Source organism: Pongo abelii, chromosome 3, assembly GCF_028885655.2.
Source record: "Pongo abelii isolate AG06213 chromosome 3, NHGRI_mPonAbe1-v2.0_pri, whole genome shotgun sequence".
Classification (NCBI taxonomy): domain Eukaryota; kingdom Metazoa; phylum Chordata; class Mammalia; order Primates; family Hominidae; genus Pongo; species Pongo abelii.
The window spans coordinates 171,609,315-171,635,398 of NC_071988.2; the positions used below are offsets into that span (position 1 = coordinate 171,609,315).

Below are 26,084 nucleotides of genomic sequence, written 5' to 3' on the forward strand. Positions count from 1 at the left end.
GCATTACAATCTTCTTCGTTTTCTCAGAGTTCCTAATATTTATTTGGAAATCCCGCTACTACTGAAATGTATGTATAACCTGTCATGAATTTTTGTAATGTGACTAATGGGCTTTGCTTATTTAATTTTTTCCCTCTTGTTATCTTGATAAGATTTTGATAGGAAGACCATAATTATCCAATGAGGAGCTAAGTACTTTGATCCAAAGTGAATGGTAAAGAAACACACACACACTCTCCAAAAACTGGTTTCAGAAAAGTTCACATTTTTCCACATTTTTCTCACCTGAAATTCCCATTCAGTCATTGAATACAACCCTCATATGCCAAGAGAAAGGCAGAGGTAGGGGTAATAGAGCGAAGCTTTTCTTGAACAAAATGTTAAAATATTAGAAGTTATGTCTTATTGTAAATTTTATTTCTGGGGAATTTCAGTTAGAAATGTATCAGTTAGGGCATGTATGTCCAAGAACAAAAAAGGTAAAAAGAGCCTTATTTCCTTAGAACTCTACTATATCAGAAATGATTTCAAAATATTTTATGAAGAGTCCCATATCAATACATGCAGGTATGCCTTCACTGATAATTATGGCATGCTGTGACTCTGTTTTTCTTGTGATTTTCACAGATTAAAACAGTGCTGTTATAAAAGTACATTCTCCCAGTTATTAATCTCACATGCCTTAAATAGAAGCCATTAACATTTTATAAATAACAATAAAGAGAGAAAATTTATAAAGCATTCCCCGCTGAGATGTTTGGGACACTATGTTAACAGTTAAAGACAACAATGAAAACACCATAAAGTTAATTACAACAAATTAAATACAATAAATTAGAGGCCAAAACTGTTCAACTGTTCCAATAGAATTATGCTGTGCTTAGAAATAGTGATGTTAAAGAGCAAAATCTAGAAATTTGAGCAAATCATGAAATATTGCAAAATTCTGGCTTATATTTTGTTTTCTTTTTTATCTCTATAACCTTGTAAAAACTAGCTAATATTTACAAAGTTTGAAATGGTTTTGGAGCGTTTATATGTAAGGGATAGTTTCAAGGAAAACAACTTTAAAATTGAAAACAATCTTGGGAGTTGTCTTGTTTAGCCTCTCATTTCACAGGAGAGGGAAGAGCAACATAGGGATGTAGGCGATTTCAGCTTAACACTGGATTTGTGAATGAACTGGAACCAGAATATGGGTTTCCTGACTCCTGATGAAGCAAGAATCCCCCTGATGAAATTCCAGAATTTTCCCCTCCGTGAATTCTTTCTTTACCTTGCTCTCTGACTGAACTCTCTTATTCTACTTTGTTCTAACAGAGACAGTATGACGTCATGGTGAAGAGCACAGATTTGCTCAGATGGGACTGGGTTCAAGCCCAGGCTTAATCACTTCCCAATCAAGGGTCTTAGGCCTTAAGTAATCAATTCATTCCAGTCTGCCTGAGATTTTCCCGGCTTTAAAACTGAAGGTCCTGAATCCTGGGAGCTGCACAGTCCCAGAAATTAGGACAGCAATTTTCTTAACCCTCATAGACTAAGCTCTTTTATCTGTAATAATCATTATATAATCTTTATATCTCACAGGGCTACTGCGAGACCAAATGAATGAATGTCTAAAAACATTTAGGACAGGTCTACACCTGGTCCACTCAGTAAATACTCATTTCCATATCTGTTACTTCTTATTGGATCTATTCTATATTGGAGATTTAAATTTGAGAGTAGTTTAAACCAGAGATGATATGTAAAACCAAGAGAGAGAATGAGTTATCTGAGAAACAGGGCAAGCAGCAGACTCGGGGAGGGTAGGAATAACATAGAAAGAACAGAGAACACAAAGAAGGATGGCAAGTGCCTCAAGGCCATATTCATCAACATCATCAAAGAAGAAAAGAAGGGAATTCTAGGGACATGATCTGCGTGGAAGGACTTAGTAATAAACTCTACTCTTGAGTCTGTAAATATGTGTGGATTCTATAAAGAATTAAAACAGAAGAAAGAGAAAGGATAAGAGATAAATAGGTATAATATTTTGTGTACTACATGGGTGACTTTAGAAACATGAAGAGTCCCCAAGAAAGCAAATATTGTCCACAATTAACACATCATTGATGCATACAGTATCATGTCTAGCATTTACATCTTTCTAGAAAAAAAAAAAATCCCTGAGAGGAATAACACATTGACTAACTATTATCAAAGCACCTTTCTTTTTCTCATCGATATCTGGCTGAAGGGCCAGGCACAGGTGGCTCACGCCTGTAATCCCAGCACTTTGGGAGGCTGAGGAAGGTGGATCACCTGAGGTCAGGAGTTCGAGACCAGCCTGGCCAACATGGTGAAACCCCATCTCTACTAAAAATACAAAAATTAGCCAGGCATGGTGGCATGCACCTGTAATCCCAGCTACTCACAGGGCTGAGGCAGGAGAATTGCTTGAACCTGGGAGGCAGAGGTTGTAGTGAGCCAAGATAACGCCACTGCACTCCAGCCTGGTAACAGAATGAGACTCTGTCTGAAAAAAAAAAAAAAAAAAATGGCTGAAAGCTTTTCCCTAAGGAATGAGACAGGCATTAATAGGGTAGGGATGTACTTTTAGTCATCTTCAAGGGCCAGAAATAGAAAATTAATACAGAGGGGTGATGGGACTGAAGCTGTGGATGCTGTCCCAGCTCCCAGAAGCCAAGTAGAGGCAACCTGGAGTTCAGCTCCAGTGTAGTAGCCAGAACTCAGAGTAATTCTCATGTGAGGTAGGGGATCACAGCCAGGCTCTGCTATAAAAGACTAGCTGAAAAGAGGTAGAAATGCAACTTCCCACTGGTGCTTGATACAGGGGGTTATCACAAGCTCCATATTTGGAGAGGCAGAGGAGACAGACATGTCTCACCACCACACCCTAGCCACACCAACACTGACTCGGAAACAGGTTTGAAATATCACTATCAAAGGGGCAGGAGCCCTACAGAACCAATATAAGATCTGGTTCTGGACTGGGAACTTAGTGGCAACTACAAAACTGTGAATCAGAAAGTGGTGAGCATTAGAAGTAAATAAAACATAAAAATATAATAAAACTTACTACCCTACATAAGCCTGAAAATTATTATGAAATAATTTAAAAATTATTAAACATATGTCCAAAACTAACACTAGGAAAGACAGCCAATAAGATCAATAAGATCAACAATTGGAATAGTAATTTACTCCATAGGAAATGAAAACAATAAAAGAATATGAAAAATAATTTAAAATAAATAGGTTAAGACTCTACCAAGAGACAGAGGAGGAAATCATATCTCTAAAAAAGAATATAAAAATATGACACAAAATAGCCAGAAACAGAGATATGAAATAGAACAAATTGGAATCCTTTAAATAAAAATACATTCTTTCAAAAACTGTATAAGCTTGATATACAGAATAAAATCTGGATTGGACACAGTATAAGAGAATCAGTGAGCTAGAAGATAACACTAAGGAGTTTCTCAGAAGTTGATGAAATGAGATAGAGAAAGAAAGATGAAATAACAATGAAAAGACATAAAGGAGGGTGTGGGGAGGGGGGAGTGATAGCATTAGGAGATATACCTAATGTAAATGACAAGTTAATGGGTGCAGCACACCAACATGGCACATGTATACATATGTAACAAACCTGCACATTGTGTCCATGTACCCTAAAACTTAAAGTATAATAAAAAACAAAATTAAAACACTGAGACCAAAAAAAAGATATAAAGGAAAAATTGAAAGATTCCAACATGTGTATAAAGGAAGCTTGGGGGAGGGGGATGGGAAATGGAGGAAAAACAATATTTGAAGTATCATATTGAAAAATGACATGAATCTAGAGATTGAAAGTACATTCCAGATGCCAAGAAAGAATAAAAATAAATCCACACCCAGACACTTCCTAGTGAGTATCAGAAATGAAGAAAAAAAAAGAATCATCTAAGCTGATTATCTCCAATTTCTCTCTTCCCATTCTCTTTTGAACTGGCTCTCACCAGGCTTTTGCCCTTGCTACTTTAAACTGTTTCTAGTGAACTCTGTGACGCACTACTAAGAGCCCCCTAAAGAACTTATTACCCAGCTGCTAGCAATGCTACCAGATTACAGTCCACAGCTTTGCCCTTCAGAATTGCCCTGGCTGAGGAGTCACACAGTTACCTTAAAGGGCAGTCCAATATCAGTGACTAGTCAACTAGGGTTTATGCAGGCTCAGATAACTTGTCCCAACTCAGGACAACTCTGAAGGGTCAACTCAACATCAAAGCCCCTCCTCGCCCCGGGGAGTCTTCACTAGACAGCATCAAAGCTGAATTTCCCCCTCTGACAATTCCTGCTTTCTTCCCTTTCGAAATCCAGAGATGGCTATTTTAAGAGCACTAATTAACAAACATCTCTCTCTTCTCCATGTCAGAGGGTCTTTCTGGGGAATGCAGCCTGCCATTCTTTGTCAAAGTTGCCAATAACCTTCATGCTGTTAAATCTAATTGTCAATCTTAGTCCTCATCTTAGCTGACCTGTTAACAGCATTTTATGTATTTTATTACTGTCTCCTTCTTGAAATATTTTCTTCATTTAGCTTCCAGGGATTTCCAGTGTCCTAGATTTTCTCTTACCTTCTCTTACTTCCTTCTCAGTCTCTTATGCTAGTTCCTCCTCATCTCACTGACCTCAGCATATTGGAACATCCCAAGGCTCAGGCCTTGAATCTCTTTTCTTTTCCACCACATATATTTATTTTGTGATTTAGTCCTGGCTCATGGCTTTCAATACCATCTCTATGTTGATAACTAGCAAATAGATATTTTTATCCTGGGCCTCTCCCCTTGTCTATCTCACATCTTCATTTGGATGTCACCAAACCATCTCAAATTTTACACATCAAAACTGAGTTCCTGATCCTATTCTGATGATTTCTCCCTCAGCAAATGACATCTCCACTCTTCCAGTTACTGAGGCCAGACAATCATCCTTGGCTCTTCTCTGTTTTGTACATTCCACGTCCTATTCATTAGCAAATCCTGTCAGCTCTACCTTCAAAATATATTCAGAAGCTGATAGCTTCACAACACCTTTACTATTAACACTCTAGCTGAAACCACTATTGTCTCTTACCTGAATTATCAGAATAGCCTTCTAAGTGGCCTAGTTCTACTTCCTGCCCCTATCCATGACCTACTCCCAACCCAGCAACCAGAGTTATTCAAATAAAACATAGGTCAGACAATATCCTCCATTCAAAAGCTACTGATGCCTTCCCGTAACAATGGAGTAAATACAGAAGTCACCATGTCCCCACACACCCCTACATTATCTGTGGCTAGCTGACCTCATTTTCCCTCCAGCCCCTCAATCCCTCTCCTGGAGCCACACAGCTTTCTTTCCCAGCTGCTCTGATCAGACCAGGATTGCCCCCACCTGAAGATATTTGCATTTGCTACTTTATTTGCCTGAAATGTTCTTTTGTCATATTCACAAGGTACCAACCCTTCACTTCTCCCAGGTGTACACTTAAACACATCTTCTCCATGAGGCCTTCACCAGCCACCCATTCACGATTGCAACCCTCCCTAAATCCTTCCTGATTTATTTTCCTCCTTTACACTAATACTATTTAACATACAATATATATAGATACTCATTTATTATTCATCTCTACATGCAGAGACTGCTAGCTGATTCCCAAATGTATTTTCTCTTCCTCCTGGACCCATAGCTGGACTACTTTTTCCAGGTGCACTTGAAGTTAAAGTGTGGCAAGTGACTTAGTTCTGGCCACAAGAAAAAATGTGGTCAAAATAAGTGCCCCTTGTAAACCTGGTGCCTAAATACCCGCCCCATGCAATCCTCTATGCCCTTTCCCCTCCCTGCCTGCTAGAATGGAGGTGACTCTAGGACACCATTGGTACCAAAGTCCAAATGTAAAAGATAGCAGAGTCACATAGCAGAATAAGAAGGCTGGGTCTTTTAATAATTGTTTGGAGGAGAGCTGTCTAACTGGGACAGTTTGATAAATAAAAAATAAAATCTCACGTAATCAAGCTACTGATAATTGGGAGTTTAATTTACTATAGCATCTAGCTTTATCTTAGCTTATATATTCACTCCCTAGACTGCAAGGTTAATGAATGCCAGGATTTTTTACTGCTTTGTTCACTGATGTATCCCCCCGTGCCTACAACACTGACTGGAAATCAATAAATATTTGAAGAATAATGAATAAAAAACTTAAATTCTCACATAGAAAAAAGATAGGCTATCTAGAAAAGGATGGCAACTTTGATAAAAGAACTCTTGACAGCAATGATAATTAACAGAAGACAATGTTTTAAAACATCTGAGGGAAAATACAAATAAATATAAAATTCTAAATCAATCTAAACTGTCACGCAAAATGAGAACAAAACAAAGACTTTCCAAAATACTAAGTCTAAGAAATCATACAACATACCCAAACACATAGATCCTCAAAAGTGCTGCTAAAAAATAAGCTTCACAGGAAGAATAAAATGAACCCAAAAGAATGAATGGAACACAAGAAAAAAAAAGTAAGCCCAGAAATTGATATTTACAAATATGCTTATAAATATGTTTATGTTTATAAATTTAAATAGCTATTACTTACAAAAATTTAAAAGAGCCATCAGTGTGGATTTTTTCATGTAGAACTAAAATTTTAAACCCAACAATCAAGAAGGGGGAAAGAAGGCACAAAAAGGAGGAGTTAGTGGATTAACGGTTCTGGGTCCTTAGCTTGTTTAAGATGAGGATAAATAGACTAAGCAACGTTTAAAGAAAAATTTGGAGACAAATATTGCCATTGAAATATTAAAGGTAACATTTAATAGAATAGAAATATAATGTATAACTCCCAAACTACCAGAGAAACCACATAGTAATTTTTGAAAATGTTATCAAGTTAAATAAGGCCATAGATGGCCGGGTGCGGTGGCTCACGCCTGTAATCCCAGCACTTTGGGAGGCCGAGGTGGGTGGATCACGAGGTCAGGAGATCCAGACCATCCTGGCTAACACAGTGAAACTCCATCTCTACTGAAAATACAAAAAATTAGCCAGGCATGGTGGCAGGCGCCTGTAGTCCCAGCTACTCAGGAGGCTGAGGCAGGAGAATGGCATGAACCTGGGAGGCAGAGCTTGCAGTGAGCCAAGATCACACCACTGCACTCCAGCCTGGGCAACAAAGCGAGACTCCGTCTCAAAAAAAAAATAAGGCCAAATATGAGGAAAAAGAAAAAGAAAAGGAAAAAGGAAGATAAGCAGAAACCTAAATTAAGATACTAAAATAAATATAAATTAATAAATACAATAAAATAAACAGATTCTATTCACTTATCAATAGAGATTATCAAATAATACAAATACAGTTCAGCTCAGGTTGGCTATAAAATATACAGTTAAAACCAAAGAACATAGAAAGGGTGAAAATTCCTGAGAAAATAAATACGAAGAAATAATAACAAAAAATTTTTAGCAATAATGTTATCAGATAAAATAGACATTAGATGAAAAATTATTAATAGGGATAAATAGGTACACCAAATTATGATTAAGACAACAACAGGTCAGGAAGACAGGGTAAACATGAATTCATACGTACCTAACAAAATAGTTCCAAACGTTTTAGCACACACAAATTAGAAAGGATTTAGATCTAACATTAGGTATATTCCTGATATTATATATATATGTGTGTATGTGTATATATTTCTGCAGAAAAAATACATATTCTTCTTAAGCACATGTGGGGTATTTACAAAAAGTGTCCATATTCTAAGTCACATGAAATGTCTCAATAAATGTTAAACATTTGAATATAACTGTTAAAAGTGAACAATAAAGATAGCTTATTAAAATGTACTCCTGAATAACTCATTGATGAAACCATAGATCAATAGCCAACACAACACTGAAGAAGAACAAAGTTGGAAGACTGGCACTACCTCATTTCAAGTCTTAATATAAAGCTACAGTAATCAGGACAATGTGGTATTGGTGAAAGAACAGAAAAACAGATAAGTGGAACAGAATGGATAGCCCAGAAATAGTCTACATAAATATAGTCAGCTGACCTTTGACAAAGGAGCTTTTGTAGCAATAATGTTATCAGATAAAATAGACATTAGATGAAAAATTATTAATAGGAATAAATAAGGATCTATGGACAAAAGACAGTCATTTCAACAAATGGTATGGAACAACTGGACATCCAGATGCAAAAACAAAGAATCTAAACACAAATCTTACACCCTTCTCAAAAACTAACTCAAAATGGATCACAAACCTAAATGTAAAATGCAAAACCATAAAACTCCTAGAAGATAACGGGAGAAAAATCTAGATAACTTGGTTTGCTGGTGACTTTTTAAAATATGACACCAAAGTTATTATTCATGAAAATATAATTGATTTAAGCTATATTTTATTAAAATAAAAACTTCTGCTCTGTAAAAGACACTGCCTTGAGAATGAGAAGACAAGCCACAGACTGGGAGAAAATACTTGCAAAAGATATATCTGATACAGAACTGTTATTTAAAATATACAAAGAATTCTCAAAACTCAACAATAAGAAAACAATCTGATTTTTAAATGGGCCAAATATTTTAACAGACACCTCACCAAAGAATATAAATGAAAAGATGCTTCACATTATACATCATCAGGGAAATGCAAATTAAAACAATGAGATACCACTACATACTTATTAGAATGGCCAAAATCTAGAACACTGACCACATCAAATGCTGACAGGATGCAGAGCAACAGAAACTCACTCATTGCTGGTGGGAATGTGAAATGATACAGCCACTCTGGAGGACAATTTGTCAGTTCCTTACAAAACTAAACATGCTTTGACCATGTAATCCCGCTATAGCACTCCTTAGTATTTACTCAAAGCGTTTAAAACATGTCCACATAAAAGCCTGCATATGAATGTTCATAGTACCTTTATTCATAATTGCTAAAACAGAAGCAACCACGATATCCTTCAGTAGAATGAATTATTACTCAGTGCTAAAAATAAACGAGCTATCAAGCCATGAAAAGACATGGAAGAAACTTAAATGCATACTACTGGGTGAAAGAAGCCAATCTGAAAAAGCTACATACTATATAATTTCAACTATATGATATTCTGGAAAAAGCAAAACTATTCAGACAGTAAGCAGATCACTAGTTGCCAGGGGTAAAGGGAGGGGGAGAGATGAATTAATAGAGCACAGAGGATTTTTAGGACAGTGAAATACACCATGTAATGGTGAATACATGTCATTATACATTTGTCCAAACCCACAGAATGTATAACACCAAGAGTGAACCCTCATGTAAACTATGGGTGTTGGGCAATAATAATGTGTCAATATAGGGTCATCAATTGTAACAAATATATCACTCTGGTGGGTGATGTCAATAATAGGGGAAACTATAGTATAGCCTCATGAAATAAACAGATCACATTCACTTATCAATAGACATTATCAAATAATACAAATAAAATTCAGCACAAGTGAATTTAGGCAATATATAGGAAATCTCTATACTTTCCTCTTAATTTTACTGTAAAGCCAAAACTTCTCTTAAAAAATTAAATATCTTTTTTTAAAAAAAGAATAGATCACAAGGGAAATTATGAAATATTTAAAATTGGGAGTAAACAGAAACACAATAAACCATACCTATGAAAAGCAAAGTAATATCAAGAAATAAGTTAATTGTCTTAAATGTGTTTATTAAAACAAAATAAGCATTTAAACAAGCATTCAACTTTAACAGATGCAAAGCAAAAAATATATTAAATTCAAAGAAAATAGAAGAAAGAAATTTAAAGGAGTAAAAATGAATAGAAAACAACTGCAAAATATGGCACAACAGAGATTATGAACAAAATCAAAACTAGTTCTTTGTAAATATTAACAAAATATACAAACCTCTAGGTTCTAGACGGAAGGAAGGAAGGAAGGGAGGGAGGGAGGGAGGGAGGAAGGAAAAGGAAGGGAAGGGAAGGAAGGAGGGAGGGAGGGATGGAGGGAGGGAAGGAGGGACGGAGGGAGGGAGGGAAGAATATTAGGAAAAATGGCAAGGCTGAAGATGATGGGGAGAGAACTCTAGATTTTGTTAGGGTACTGGCTGGACAAAATAGGCCCAGTTAAAGGACAGCAAGGAAGGCCCAAACATTCAAGAGCAGCACAAAAGCAATGGGTCTTACATCAAAGAAGAAATAATAGAGAATAAGGAAAAAAGACCACAAAGAAGAGCATGAAATATACCAACAAGAAAGCCAAGTGAAGAGTGGCATAAGTTAACCATATGCTAGCTCTTCAAGTATTTTCTTTCTAAGTAAAAAGCTGGCATTACAAAAAATAAAAGCAATTTAGAATAAAATGACTTTATTAAGAACTATTTATACAAGATGAAAATAGTACAGCAGAAGGTTGAAAGTGAACTTAATTGTCCTTTTATACATCTGAATAGCTCATTAACAGAAATCAAGGTAGTCATTAGGAAACCACAGCCAATCTTCCTCCAGAGAAGGATCCCTAATCCAACTACCCACTAAGGGTCTTTCCAGCAGATTTCATGTGCTGGAAAATGCCTTTTAGGACAGAAACAATGATTATTTTATTTAATTTTTATTAAAATATACAGATAAAAACTACCAATGAACTCAGTGTTATATTCATGTTTATATATATATTCATTTACTTATATTTGACATTTTTCTGAGATACATCAGAACAGAGTAGATAAAATTACAAAGTCAGTCTAAAAATATTAAAACCAGATTTGGCCTAGATATTCTCTTCTTAGTATTTACTCTTAGTATTTACTCAAAGAGTTTAAATAATATTTAAATAAATACTCTTAGTACTTACTCAAAGAGATATTCTTTCCCTACACAGGACTCCCATATTATGCCCAAAGTCTTTTGTACTTTAACAAAGGAAATGTATCAAGGCATTGATCACTTGCTTTTAGAGAATATGTCAAAGAAAATATCAGGTATTAGAGGACAGAGAATTTTGTAAAACAAACTTTCCTGGTATTTCTAAAATCACAATATAAAGGGTGGACCACTAGTATTCTGCCAATTCCTTGGGCTAACAATACCTTTGATACATACGCCAGCACGTGAAACTAAATAACAGTGTTTAGAGCCAAATAAATGATATAAAATCTAGCTTTCCTTCACATACAACCTTATTACTAAATACTTAAAAAATCATAAAAATCCCCTTAATCGTGGATCTATTTGTGGATCTCTTTTTATAAAAGTACCAGTGTTTATAAATAATCTAATAATAAATAATCCAAAGCCACATGTCCAGCTCAAAGTCCCCATGTCCTTACTGATGCTCAATAAGTTTGGGCAAAGGTGAACTCATTTCCTATTCCCAACACTACTACCACCCTGTGCTTTCCTCCTTCCTTAGTTTTGCTCATGCTGCTTTCTCCAATATTGATTTTCTTTAGAGGAACATACTGAATGACTCCTCCACAAAATTTTCTCCTTTTGCTCCTCCTCATCAGAAGTCTTTCTTCTCCCGTAAGAATCCCACAGCACTTACACTATCTATCCTCTATGATACTTGTCCTTTTAAATCTTGTAGTATGGTTATTCGTGTGCACATGTTATATCCCCCACTATATTTACAAGAGTCTTAAGGATAATATTTCTGTCTGAACTATAATATCCCTCATAGTTCCTAGGAAGAGTCTCTAATACAAGTGTTCAAAACTATTTGCAAAACAATTGATATAGCAATAAATTGCAGTGATTTTGTTAGTAGTACAAAAAGTTAGTTCCTCAGAAATATATGTGCCAAAACTATGTTTAGCTACTGACTTCTTCTATGATATGATTTATTTTCTGGGACCTTAATTTCTCAAATATGTATAGCATTAATTAAGAGCAGTAAAAACTTTTTAACTTATAAAATTTATGAAAAAAGTTACATGATATACAAAGTAAAAATTAAGATCTTTAGAAATTAATGTAGATGCTACTGTAAGTATCCTCCAAAAAATCAACCTGCTAGCTTATCATAAAGAACTGAAGAATTTATCTCCATTGACAAGGCTTAATCATCAATTAGGACAATATCTCTAGGTAAGGTGGTACTTTAAGAATGTGTGAGACACAGGAGGTCATAATTTTTAAAAATTTAATAATTAAAGGTGCAAGCTTCCCAAAATAATTTTCATGATTAAAGGATAAAAGATCTAGGCATGCTCAGTGATGAAAAAGAAGAAGAAATGACTGAGGAGGCAGTATTATAGCTGTCACAGTTAAGGAGGACAGGCCTCAAAAAACCATTAGGGTAGCCAAATAAGAAATGATAAAGTTAAGATACAGTAAAACAAGTTTAAGCAAAATATTAAGAAAAACTGCATGGCGAATCTTTAAAATTGTATCTAAAAGCTTGAAAAATGTGACAGGGGAAATTCTTTATTGGTAGGGAAAATAGAGGGATATGCAAGTTTTAAAGTAATGAACAGAACAAGATCAGATTAGGAGAGCAGGCCCTTACTTACAAAGACAGGTGCATTGAACATAAAGGTTGCAGTATTTTTATATTAAAAAGGTATTGTGATCTCCTAGGCTCTGCTCATCTCTCCTCTCTATAAGACAATCAATGCCAGGAGGGAAATTATATTTAATTTCTTTGTTATTTAATAAATTTTGGGTGGAGTTCCACATGAGGGATTTGAAAAAATAATTTCTAGTTCAGATTAATTTATTAAAAGCCTATTCAATTGTAAGTCAGGGGATAAGGTTCTCCACAGACCTCTATAAGATTTAACAAACAAATCGCTTAATACTTTATTTGAATCACCTTTCCTAATTACTCTTATAAGGAGTTCTCAGAGATGTTAATCCGTTGCCACATAGCAATTTTTAGTAGCAGCTTCATAAACATGTTAAATTTAAATACATATTTACATGAGGTGCACACATCCTCATGTAAATATGTATTGAGAATTGTATGTATTACAACCAGTTCCATGCTCCTATAACTTCATACTCCATAGGAAGTTAAATTCAAAAGGCTATGGAGTGCATTCAATTAGTCACATTAAAATCTAATTAAATTTAATCTAATATTGGCCTTCATCCTGACAATATTATGGCTTTGTATTTGTACAGAACTCATCATCATCATCACGGTCATCACCAGGAAGCAATAATGTGGACAGCATATTATACCAAGTAGTGCACAGTATAGCATGATTTATATGACATCAGGAAGAACAAACAAAAAAAGCCTAGTCTGCATCCTAAACTATTAGTTGGAAAGATAGACAAGCAGATGCCAAATCCAGATATGGTGAAATAAACATCTGCAGTCATCACAGAGTATTATTTTTTTGCATGTTGAGTTGAGGATATACACAAAAATCCATGCAAAAGATGGGATTTTAAAGAGGTTTCTAGAGGAGAAAAAGAGGCTTAGAAAAGCACAATGAGTGGAGGAGCTCCTCTCCTAAACTAGAACATCAGAGGGAATCTCACAAAAGGCTGTAAATTAGGATAAACTGGTATGTGAAGCCCCCAGGGTATGACTGTTACTATGCTAAACCCTTTAATACATTATATTATTGAAAAGCTACATTTAATAATAATTGCTCCGCATTTAGCAGAAATAATCTCAACTTCTTAGCTAGAGACACTGGGGTTTGGGGAGAGCCAGTGATCTGCTCAAGGCGGAAGAGCTACAGTGGCAGAGCCAGGATTCAATCCAGACTCCTCTGACTCCAAAACTCAAGCTCTTAATCTTTGGGCATGCTGCTTTTCACTATGAAATGAATGAAGAGAAAGTCCTGCAAAAAGATGCAATACCTGAAGAACAGGGAACTTTTTTTTTTTAATCTGCAGGAATCTCTGTAATGAGGAGAAAGATGTCGGAACAGAAAACACTTGGTGATCTTTGTGTTAGAGCTGAGCAAAGAGCCCTATTTGCCACAGAAAAGATGCATTTTAAAAAAAATAAAATAAATAAAAAATTAAAAAATCCTCAAATTTACCTTGTGACCAAAAGTGCTGGAATCAAGTACTTGAATCACAAGGCAAATCTGGATTTCAGTGAGGATGCTCTTATACCCTGTTGGGGCACAACAACCAATCGCCACAAAAACTGGTGCTTGGATATGCTGAGAGATCTTAGAACCTGAATCAGATTCAAGGTCCGTCTAACATTGTCTTATTTCACCCCCAAGCACTGGGAGAGACTCTCTTTGGAATTTCCTTATCTGACCAAGAAAACATCTTTCCAAAGAAATGCAATTGTCTTAAACCCCCTCCCTAGGGATCTCATCAAATAACCAGGAAAGACCAATCACTGCATAAGAAAAGAGACTGACAGTCCTCACTAGCCTGGACAGAATTTTCATCTATTCTTCTGAGAGCATCTCCAAGAGATTTCCTGAGGGACTTAGTCTGCATAATGAGACAACTTTTGTCGCTGTGCAGCTCCCCGCTCACCTTCACATAATGTCTGCCTCATGCCTCCCAGGCCCATACATCTCTCTCTTGTGAAGAGAGTATTTAAGCATCACCGTCTGGCCCCTCTTTAAGTTCACATTTTGTATGACTCCCCTGCATATGTGTGCACATCAATAAATGTTGAAAGCCTTTTCTCCTTTTAATATGCCTTTTGTCAGTTCATTTTCAGCAAACTTTCAGAGGACAAAGGGAAAGTTTCCCCTGCCTTTCTACAACTCTCTAGTGCAGGAACAGGTACTAGAGACCTCATAGCTGGATAAAAAAGCTTGACATACTACAAATCCCACATTTCCCTAACAAAAATGACAAGTCCCAAGCCATATATCTCTGGTCAGGTATGGTATGCGTTATTGAACAAAAATGATTTACTAAGGTTTTACTACTTCTACCATAGCTCAAACTCAATAGCAGCATTGCTTTAACATTTGCTTCTGAATGTTACAGAAATTAGGAAAGAACAGTAAAGGGGTCTCAGAGTGATATTTGGGTCTGCCACTAACCTAGAAAATGATAAAGAGGAGAAGAGTTGACAGCTGCTAGACATAGAAAAAAATGTTTCTTCTATCAAACCAACTCAAAATCACTTTAAACATAGAAAAATTACCAAAAAAAAATTCTTTATGAACTATCCTTGAAAAATTTAGAATGTGACACATTTAGCTACACTAATGCATCTTATGTACTGGCTAATGCTGGGATCAGGGAAACCAAAAAACAAGGTCAGAGTCTGTCTGGAACAGTCTTCTCCTAGATGAGGTGACCTTAAGGAGCAATAAAGGTGGCATTATTATGAAGTATGAAACAGACATTGGCCAAGATAAAAATATGTGTGAGAATATAAGAGATATATCAAAGATGAAGTAATTTCGAAGAGAAAAAAGATAAGAATCTCTGTGCTTATGAAATCATCTTTGCAAAAATTATGACACTGAGAGAAATCTAACATAACTGACTCCATTTTGCTTCCAACCTCACAAGCTAACTGTCCTGGGTGTAGGTCAAGCTAACAGAAATTATAGTTTAACTTTAAAGCAAGGATGATAATAGTCCCTTCCCAAAACTAAGTCCCTTCTGGTTGGGGACTGAAAACTGCCCTTGTAAAATTAACGAAAGACCACAGGGTTAGGATTATGGGAGGGGCCTGAATTCTGCTAAAATGTTAGTGTAGCTAAATGATAACCAGTTATTGTATCCTAGCTTGCTTTTCTATAATTTCTTCCTTCTCAGGAGTCATGTAACCAGAGATCAAAAGATTTGTGACTTCCCCATTTGCTCCTATAGATAACATCACTATCTTGGTCTTTGAGTTATTTTTCAGACTTTTGCATTCTAGCAACGGACTGAATCCACCCAGATCAATGACTCATACCAAGGAACTGATTCAACCAGTCCAGTGGCCCCTACCCAGAAACTGACTCAGCACCCAAGAAATTTTTTGACCAAGATCCATGATTTCATCCCCAACCAATTAGCAGCACCCATTTCCTAGCTCCCTGCCTGCCAAATTATCCTTAAAAATCCTAGCCTCTGAGTTCTCAGGGAGGTGAATTTGAGAAATATCTCCCATTCTTCAACTCAGCTGCCTTGCAGTAAATAAACTCTCTCTGTACTGCAACACCACTGTCTCTGTGTATTGGCTTTTCTGTACAGCAGGCAAGAAGAACCCACTGGGCTGTAACACTTATTGCTGTCAAATTATGCCCCATCTACAGACAAAATGGACTCCCTGTGGCTAACTGAGACACTCAAGTTAAAGCAAAACTTGGCAGCCATAGTAGGATGAAGGGGCAGTCACATACTCTGTGTTCTTGGAAAATGTTGCAAAAATATTATGACTTCCCTTTCTGCAATCAAGCTAAACCAGTTCCTGTTATTTATTGATGCCTATGGATGCCAAAATAGACTGCTGCTAAAAATTTCCCAATTGACCACTTGGAATTAACCAATAGAGACTTGTCATTTTAGGCTTAAAGGTGGTCCAAGCAAGGCTCTGTTCCTGGCTCCCCAGATACCCCTCCCTTGCATTTCAGTTCTTGCCTTTATAATCTCTAACTCTCCAGTCCTTCCTCAGAGTGTAGTTTTATATTGTCCCAAAGGCTGGGTCTACCCAATCTAGAGATTACTATCAGAAAATAAAGCCCCTTTTATTGTCCCCACAGGTCGTATGGTCTTTTGTTAACATTTCTATTATTGTATTTCTATTACTTGCTAACAAATGACCCAACTGTTACTATTTTGCAATCATTACTCCATAACAGGAAGATTTTTTATGAATAAATCTTAATATAGAAAAGATGGTTGACGAAAATAGAAAATTTGGTGGATTCCTATAGGTACAGGATTTGGCTCTCAGGCTTGCAGGTTAAAAAAATCACTGCATATAACTTTCTGATGTTTAAATTCAGTGTTACTACTGCTACTCTTTTCACATTAATGGAAAGTAAACCTAATAGTAGTAATCATATTTTTTCCTAACTGAAATATCTTTACCTAATGATATCACTAACAAAAACAAATATTAGGTCTTAAAATAATATGTTTAAAAGGATCATATTTTATAAAAAGTACAAATGAAATTGTGATGCAATTTCATCTTTTTTCTTTTCTAATTTTTCTAAAAACAACATGTATTACTCATATAATTTTTAAAAGAGAGAATAGAAAGAGGTAAAATCTAATGAAACGATTTTCATTAACCAAAATTATCTATCACTAAAATGGCCATTTATTTATTTCTTAAAGTAACTATCATGAAGATCTTCATGAAGACATGTGATGCTCAGATATTACAATAAAAGGGTATTAAGCTGGGTGCCATCTTGCCTGAGAAAACTTGATACACACAAGTTTTGTGTATCAAAGAGAATGCTTACTCTATAACTGGTTTTTCAACAGTTCATGCAAGATTATTACCTGTATTTGTTTCAATATATGTCCACAATATGTAATTTTTATTTCACTATATTTAATTATATTTTAGTTTGGTTCATTCCTGCTGTCATATTCAGCTCTTGCAGTTTCAAAATTACACTAGACGAGAGATGGCTTTAAATAGCAAATCCCATCCATGCATGGTGCTAGCATCAGTATTGGAGGATAATATTTCCTGAACTGGACCCCAGTTTTTAGGATGCATCTTGTTTGAAGGCCTATGGTCTTCCCTCACTGATTATGTTGGTGAGTAAAAGTTTCAGTATGGTAACTGCACCTTTTCGTTGTATTAAATGGTTTGTTGAGCTGTGTTATTACCTTTGCTGATCATCACTCTTATCATTAACATGACAAGTTAAAATGATTTTTGAATAATTGCAATCCCTATGCGTAAATATTTCCTGAAAAAATACAAAGAGAATAAATACAACTGTAGAGGAACTATAGACACATTTTTAAGTGACAACATAAAATGGATTTTTATAAATATATATACACTAAGAATATCTGTTTTATGGTTTACAGTATTTACTATTTTAAACTTACATAGCTGGCCTAATTTTAGTTATATGGGCCTAGAAAAAAATTCATGTGAAATGAATGTGATAATCAGTTCCATCTCTCAAGTAACTCACAGCCCTGATGTAACTAATTTTATCACCAAAGTTCCTAAAATAATAATTAAACTGGAGATGAGGTTCTGTTCACAAATCTTGCATTTGGCTTTAAATTAAATATTTTATAAAAACATGAAGGAATGGTTAAATTAAATTGCTAGTAATCATGCCTTCAGCAAAGACATAATTTCAAAATCCTTCCGAAATTTGGACATTGAATTAACTGTAATACCAGCCAGCGTATAACTGCCCACATCACAATCTGCTGATAATAAAACCAGAGTTAGAATCTGAAAATTTTACTTTCTAGGTAGATCACTTATAATAAACCATCCAATTTTCTATCCTGTCACTGGATTATGGATAAGTACAATAAATTTCATAGATAACCAACAGTTAACATTAAAAAATTAAGTAGAGACATTATGCCAAATATTATTACATCACTTTAAAAGTTTTTGGACAAGTGCATTTTAAAGTTAAAATAAAATCTTACATGGATCAATTTTCTGAACAGCCTACCCACATCCCTTAGGAACTTGAACTTTTGATGCCAAGAGTTCCAGCATGCAGAATTCAGCCTGTGATATTTTTCATGTAATGGGATTATCCCACTATTTTCCCCACCCCTAATCAGGATAAGGTTACTCAACAACAGGAGCACTTAAACAGAGATCAAAGATCATTAGGGAAAATACTCTGAGACACAGCAACTGAATCACATAATTATCAAACCTTTAGGATATGTGAATCTGCTGTCATATGACTTGGCACTAACAGTTATGAACAAAAAGGCTGACAAACTTGAGTTTTTTGGGCACTTTATGTAACTTTTTCACCAGGACAATTGAATTCTTTGTGGCATCCAATACTAAATTTTAAAAAAAATATACTTATGGACATTTAAGCTATCTGAGGTAATACATTTAGATCAAGTACTTTAGAAGAAATATTAAAATCTCTGCAGATCATAGCGTGAAATATCCAAATAATCTTTCATTATACAGGATTCACTGTTTTTGTATTTAACAATTCATAGATATAAAAAAATTATTATTATAAGTATCACTATGGCATTAGAACTTTCCTAAACTACCGATTCTATCTCATTAAATATTCATGCATGCCAGGTTTTCATACTTGGTCCTCTCATTCTGAAGAGTTTTATTAGGGAAACTCTTCCATACCCATGAATTCAAGTCCTCCTGAACATGTAGTCCTGAGATCCAGAACCATATGTTCAACTGCCTGCTGGACATATCCGCCCCCAAGGTAGTCCATCAGGAATTGCTAACTCAAATTGACCACATAAAATCCAACGACCCTTTATATCCAAAATGAGCCCTTCTCCATATCTTCACAAATAAAACTACCTACCATTCTGACTCAGAATGTTAATGGGGCACACATAAGGGAAAGAAGATACAGTCCAAGTCCCTCAAAAGTACAAAATGATATCAAAGATCCACCCACACAAAACCGAGAGCCCCAAAATGTACAATGCTCTATAGCTAAAAAAAAAAAAAAAAAAAAGGTTAAAAGTAAAAGGATAGAAAAGGTAGACCATGCCACAGTAATCAAAAGAAAAAAATGGAGTAGCTATATTAATATTAAATATTTCGAGCAAAGAATATTGCCAGGGATAAAAAAAAAACTTCATAATAATAAAGGGGTCAATTGTATAAGAGGAAATAACAATCCTATTGTGCTTAGGTTTATGCAACTAATAACAGACCTTGAAAATACACAAAGTAAAAACCTAATAAAACTGCAAAGAGAAATACACAAATCTAGAATTATGGTTGGAAACTTGAATATTTCTTTGTCTATAATTGATAGAAAAACAGATAATTGGCAACAATGCAGGAGACAACACTATCAAGCAACTTGACATAACTGGCATTTATAGAATAAAAAGAATAGCATATTAAACCTCAAGTAAGCACAATAAATAAATAGCAGAGCAGAAATCAACAAAAAAGAAAAAAATAGAAAATATTAATAAACTCCAAAGCTCATTCTTTAGAAAATCAATAAAGCTGACAAACTGCTACCAGACTCATGGAGAAAAACTGGGTGAAGACACAAATTATCAATAAAAAAAGGGGCATCACTACAGATTCTACAAAAAGTTAAATAATAAGTGTATTTTATCAATAACTTTATGTCAAAAAAATTCAACAACTTAGGTAAAATGGTATTCTTAAAAGATACCAACTACCAAAGTTCACTCAAGAAGAAACAGATAACCTGCTTATTTTTAAAACTGACTGGGTAGCTTTTTCACAAACAAAGCTCCTGGCCCAGATGGCTTCACTGGTGAACTCTACCAAAATTTTAAGAAAGATATAATATCAATTCTACACAGCTCTTCCAGAAAATTGGAAAGGACAAAAATACTTTCCAACTTCTGTGAGGCAAGTATTAAGGCAAAACCAGAGATACATTACAAGAAAACAAAACAAAACCTATGGACAATATCCTTTATGAACATGGATGCAAAATAAAATTAGTAAATAAAATTTGGTAATATGTAAGAAGAATAACACATCATAATAAAGTTCATCCCATAATGCAAATTGTCTTACCAATAAAATATAATGAATGTAATTCACCATATTAACAAACTAAATGAGAAAACCCATATAATCATCTCAGTAGATTTAGGGAAAAACAAGTTTGACAAAATTCAATATTCATTCTTCATTTTAAAGTAACTTTCAGCAAGCTATGAATAGAATTTTCTGGACTTGATAAAGAGCACCTGTGAAAAACCTACAGCTAGTATCATACTTAAATTAACAGCCTAACACTGAACAATTTTCCCCCTATGGTCAGGAGTGGCACAAGGATGCCTATTCTCAATACCTCTTCTATAGTATTGTACAGAAGGTTCTAATCAGTACAATAAGCAAAGGAAATGAAACGAAAGACATCTGGACTGGCAAGGGAGGAAAATTGTCTTTATATGTCCAGTGCTCATTCTACCATACCTCTAACTTCATGATTTATATTTTCCATCTCTTTATATATCTTAAATAGTAAAAGAAATCTACAATTAAAATTACTAAAGAATGTTTATTAGCAGTTATATATTTTCTATAAAGAACACAATTTTATTTTTCAGACAGATGACCCAAGGAAACTGTTATCTATGAAACAGAATATCATTGCCTGCCAAGAACCCTCTTAGCAACCCCTTTTAAATCTACTGTTTGTAAAAATGTCCTACTAAATTTTTGTCTTAGAATTGTCATCTAACTATCTGCCCCTGTCAAGCACAATGCCTTATCACAAGTTCCAAGTCATATATAGGCAAAAGAATAAAAGCTAAAGACAAAGACGGCCTTAAAATAGTTGTGTCACGCTTAAATGTCATACTGTCTCATAAAAAAAACCTCATATTACAAGCTAATTAATTTATTCACTTAGATTATGAAAGTTATCTCTTCAAAATATCCCATTATAGAGTAAAATCCTTTTCTCATTCTATTTGGGAAAGACTTAAAAGACTAATAAAGTTCTTTCTTCCACATATTTACTTCTTGGTTGGTTACTTGGTTCAGGCTTCCTCTTTATAGTAATGCTTTGAAATGTGTTATGTTCAGATCTATTTTGTAATTTTATAGTGAGATTACCTTGTAGATCCTAAGTTTGGGTGTGTGTCTGTACGTGTTATTTCTAACACTCAATGTGTCTTCACATTCATTCATAAACAGATTCTGATGAATAAGAAAGCATAAATTCTTGTGCTGATAATGATTATCATGACAATATGCTTTTACTGTCTTTATTAAAATAGATCATACTAACGGATTTATTTTTTAATCCTACTAAGGGGTAAACATTGGAAGACTTTTAACTTAAAAGAAAAATAATTCTATTTTCTTTTAGTAGGATGACCCTATGTCCCATTTCAATCAGTTAAATCTTTGCACCTATTATCCCAGTTCTGTCCAGGTTAGCATTTGTTCTGGTAAAAATGTCCTGGCTGAAATGATCAACAACATGGTCACCCTGCCTTTTAGAGAGGTAACTCTCAGCCTCAGGAAATGTTCATATCTTTTGATCCATTCATCCTTCAAGAAATCTATGCAAATAAAATAATTACAAATGCAGAGATACACATTTGTATAAAAATATGTCCATTATGAGATTATTTATAATTCAGTGTAAACACAGTTGTAAACAATGTAAATAGAAGAAACACTAAGTAATAGTTCATAAATAAATGGAATATTATACATAACTTACACATTATGGTTTTTCAAATGTTCAATTAATAAGAAATGCTCAAAATGTAATTTTGATAGAAAAAATAAAGTACAAAATGTGTATATAGTATAATCTCTACTCTGTTATATATATATTTCATGCATAAATACATACACCCCCCATTCAGAAAAATAGAAATGTGCAAAATGATGAATGGTTATGGATAATTATTATGGGTCATATATTTCCTTCAAACTGCTGTGTTTTTCAAGTTTTGTTTAATAATGTGTCACTTTATAAACAAAAAAAATACATTGTCACAAGAATATAAGAAAGAGAATCAGGATGACTAAAAAAAATCTACCACTTTGGAATTTGGGCAGCAGAGAAACCAATTTGTATAAGTAAATGAGGCATAAAGCAAGAAGCATCTTTGAAAATAACATGGTAACATTGGTTAGTAACAGGTCATTTTCTGTGCTGTTTCAGACGTTACTAATTCAAACAGTAATTCAAACAGAAAAGTGTCTAAAATTGAAGTACTTACTTAAACTAACAACTAAATATCACTTTGAGTCTAATATTGTGAACAGTTTAAAGAGAAACTTTTTTAAGTGGAACATGTTTATTAAAGGCTAGCAGCTAAGATTTAAAAAAAAAAAAAAAACACTTGAAAGCCTGTTGTATAGAGAACTCTTAAAGATCCTGGGAATGCTTATCTGAGGGAAAAAATTTAAGTGGACACAGATTTTGCATCATCTAGTGAAGAAATAGCTAATGGTCAGAGCTAACCTTAAGAATTACTATCAGCCGGGCGTGGTGGCTCACGCCTGTAATCCCAGCACTTTGGGAGGCCGAGGCTGGCGGATCACGAGGTCAGGAGATCGAGCCCATCCTGGCTAACATGGTGAAACCCCATCTCTACTAAAAATACAAAAACATTAGCCGGGCATGGTGACAGGCGCCTGTAGTTCCAGCTACTCAAGGCCGGAAAATGGTATGAACCCAGGAAGCAGAGCTTGCAGTGAGCCAAGATGGTGCCACTGCACCCCAGCCTGGGCGACAGAGCAAAACTCCGTTTCAAAAAAAAAAAAAAAAAAAGAAAGAATTACTATCCACCAAACAGATCGAATATCACAGTGCAAAAGAGCCCATATGACAACCAGTTTGGAATCTGGTATTGTTTTTAAATACGCTGTTCTTAATCTTGTTTTAGAGAAAGGAGCTAGGCATCAGATGGGTATTTAAACGAACTGTTCTGTAATGATCTCTCCAAATCCGGCATAATGTGATGTTAATATTACTGAGATTTAATCCACATTTCTCACATTTCTTTTTACATCAAACTGTAAGATAAAGCCGATGTTCCATCATTTAATAGCCAGTTAGTGATTCTTCTCAGCCACTTCACTGTTCATTAGCACTCCCACCAGAGGTGGAGGGGGCAAAGAGGAGTTCATTTAAATGAGTTGACTGCTGTGCATGTTAAAAGTTAGAATAATTATTTCATGCAAGTGTTCAATACTACTGGCCAAAGTGGTGAATTGGTATTATGCATATGCTCCCTTAACACTTTATCCTGATTATCTATTTCCCTTTGGTGTTTTTTGTTTGTTAACTAAACCTACAATTGAAGATTGAGAATATAGTTGTCATCTCAGCCCTGAAATGCCAAATCTGTAACAATATTAATATGGTAATGCGGAGCTCATCTAGCCTAACTCATAGTTCTAATTTTACACACCTTATATATTTGTGTATGTACATGGCTGATTCCTCGTCCTTCTCTATTGTGACTTTCAAGGTAAATGTCACTCATACCAAGAAAATCGTCTGTTAAAATCTCTAGGCTTCATTGTTTCAGATTTCTGGGTAAGCTCTAACCCAAGGTTTATTTACAGAAAATAGACTACATTGACCAGGTAAAAAAAAAAATTTTTTTATTGTGGTAAAAAAACACATAACATAAAATTTACAATTTTAACCTTAAGTGTTAAAGTTCAGTAGTATTAAGTATATTCATGCTGTCCTGAAACAGATATCCAGAAGTTCTTTTTCTTGCAGAACCAAAACTAACTCTGTAATACATGTCACCTCCTCAATTTGCAAACCTACAGCAGCAACAAGCTTGCAATAAAATAAAAACCTCTACTTCCTTTAAAAAAACAATATTCACATGTTCCTCGCGACATGGCTGCCCCCACATATCCCCACGTGTGTAGAACATCATGGTGCCCTGCATTTGCATATTAAAAGGCAAGGGTGGGAGGGCCAGCTTTTTCCGCAGGCCACGTGAATGACATGCCTGGTCAAACCAATCCCCTGAGCCCTAGACAAATCAGACACGGCCTCCTCCAGCCTCTGCATATATACCTGGCTGGAGTCTGCCGCACTTGGGGATGTCCTCTTTCAGCTTTGGAGGCCCCCTCCCTCTGTCTCTGTACGAGGGAGCTTCTTCCTTCTCTCTTCTCCCTTCCTCTTGCCTATTAAACTTCCCTCTCCTTAAAACCTATATATATATATATATATATATATATATATATATATATATATATATATTCAGGAAGATGAAGTAAAATACCTCCAACTGTCTCCCTTTCCCAGGAGGAAAGTATATATAAAAGAGAGGATAGAAAAATATGTTTTAATTTTTTATTTAGCAAGTTAAGATGTTGTAATAATTAGACATTTATTTTTTTTACCAAGTAATCATTTCCACATTATTGGACAGGTTCATGAGTTTTACTGCTTCATTGTCATTTAATGATCCTGAAAATAAGCCCACATTTTTCTTGAGTTCTTTTTGCCAAAAAAAAAAAAAAAAATCCAAGTTACTTTAGACAATGCAGCAACTTTGCATTATTCCTCCTTTCTTATGAACATTTAAAAGCTAAATTATTTTCTTTCATCCTACCCCTCAATTCAAGGTTTCTAGGAGATAGATTTCTTGATTACTCATGTTCTTGAAAATGATTAAATACAAAATCTTCTCTAAAATAAGTGTCTGATTGAATGTTGTTTCTCCAAAAACAAATGTCTCACGATATGACCCAGAATACTATTTCTCAGCCCAAGCCAAAAAAAAAAGAAGTAGTGCCTGAAGTTTTAAGATTTACAAAAGGGAATCCAGTAAATACTTAGCAAAGCATTCATTGCAGTTCACCAGCACTTTAATCTCCTGATTAAGAGACAAAAAATAAAAATAAAAATAGAGCTCTAAAACTACTAAAACCTGCTAAATAATCTGAGATAAAACCATCACTTCTAAATTCCCAATCTTATAATGTTCTTTTCTATAGTTCTATTTGTCAACACAGGTCATAAACTCACTTGGTATTGCATAGGGCTTTTAATCAGGTCTTTAAGCAGCTCAGTGATTCTAAGTGCATATTTTCCAATTTATTATAGATACATCTCTTAAATTATACTTTGCTTGCCCAAACTGAAAAACATGGCATATTATATAGCTGCAAGTTCCTCCCACATAACCTATTTTAAGTTCTAGTATCAGCCAAGATAATGATGTTCACTAGAAAACACTATCTATAGCAGGTTTAAATACCTATTTTTAAAAAATATTCCTTAATCCAAGGATTAAGAGTGCCCCAAATGAAAGGCGCTGAGCTACGTGGGGTTGGTAACACAAAGGTGGAGAGCTATCCCTGTCCTCAGTTAGTTTTCAGTCTACCCAGGATGACATGTATAAGAAAGATAATAACTGTATTTTAGATGACAAAATTTATTATTCAATCTAGGACACTTTTGAGACTGGGAGAGGTGCTCTT

At 34.9% G+C, this 26,084-nt stretch overlaps 1 protein-coding gene across 2 annotated transcripts in view; it reads right to left on the bottom strand.

Moving 5' to 3' along the window:
- Window positions 1-26,084, bottom strand: part of IQCM (IQ motif containing M) — a 489,167-nt gene that overhangs the window by 423,039 nt on the left and 40,044 nt on the right. Inside the window, exon 3 of one of the 2 annotated variants that reach the window (XM_054554570.1) lies at window positions 2,418-2,518. The exons of the other annotated variant lie outside the window; for it this stretch is intronic. The gene's annotated coding sequence lies outside the window, so the exon portion shown is untranslated. The remainder of the gene's footprint in view (window positions 1-2,417; window positions 2,519-26,084) is intronic. 2 annotated transcript variants of the gene reach the window in all.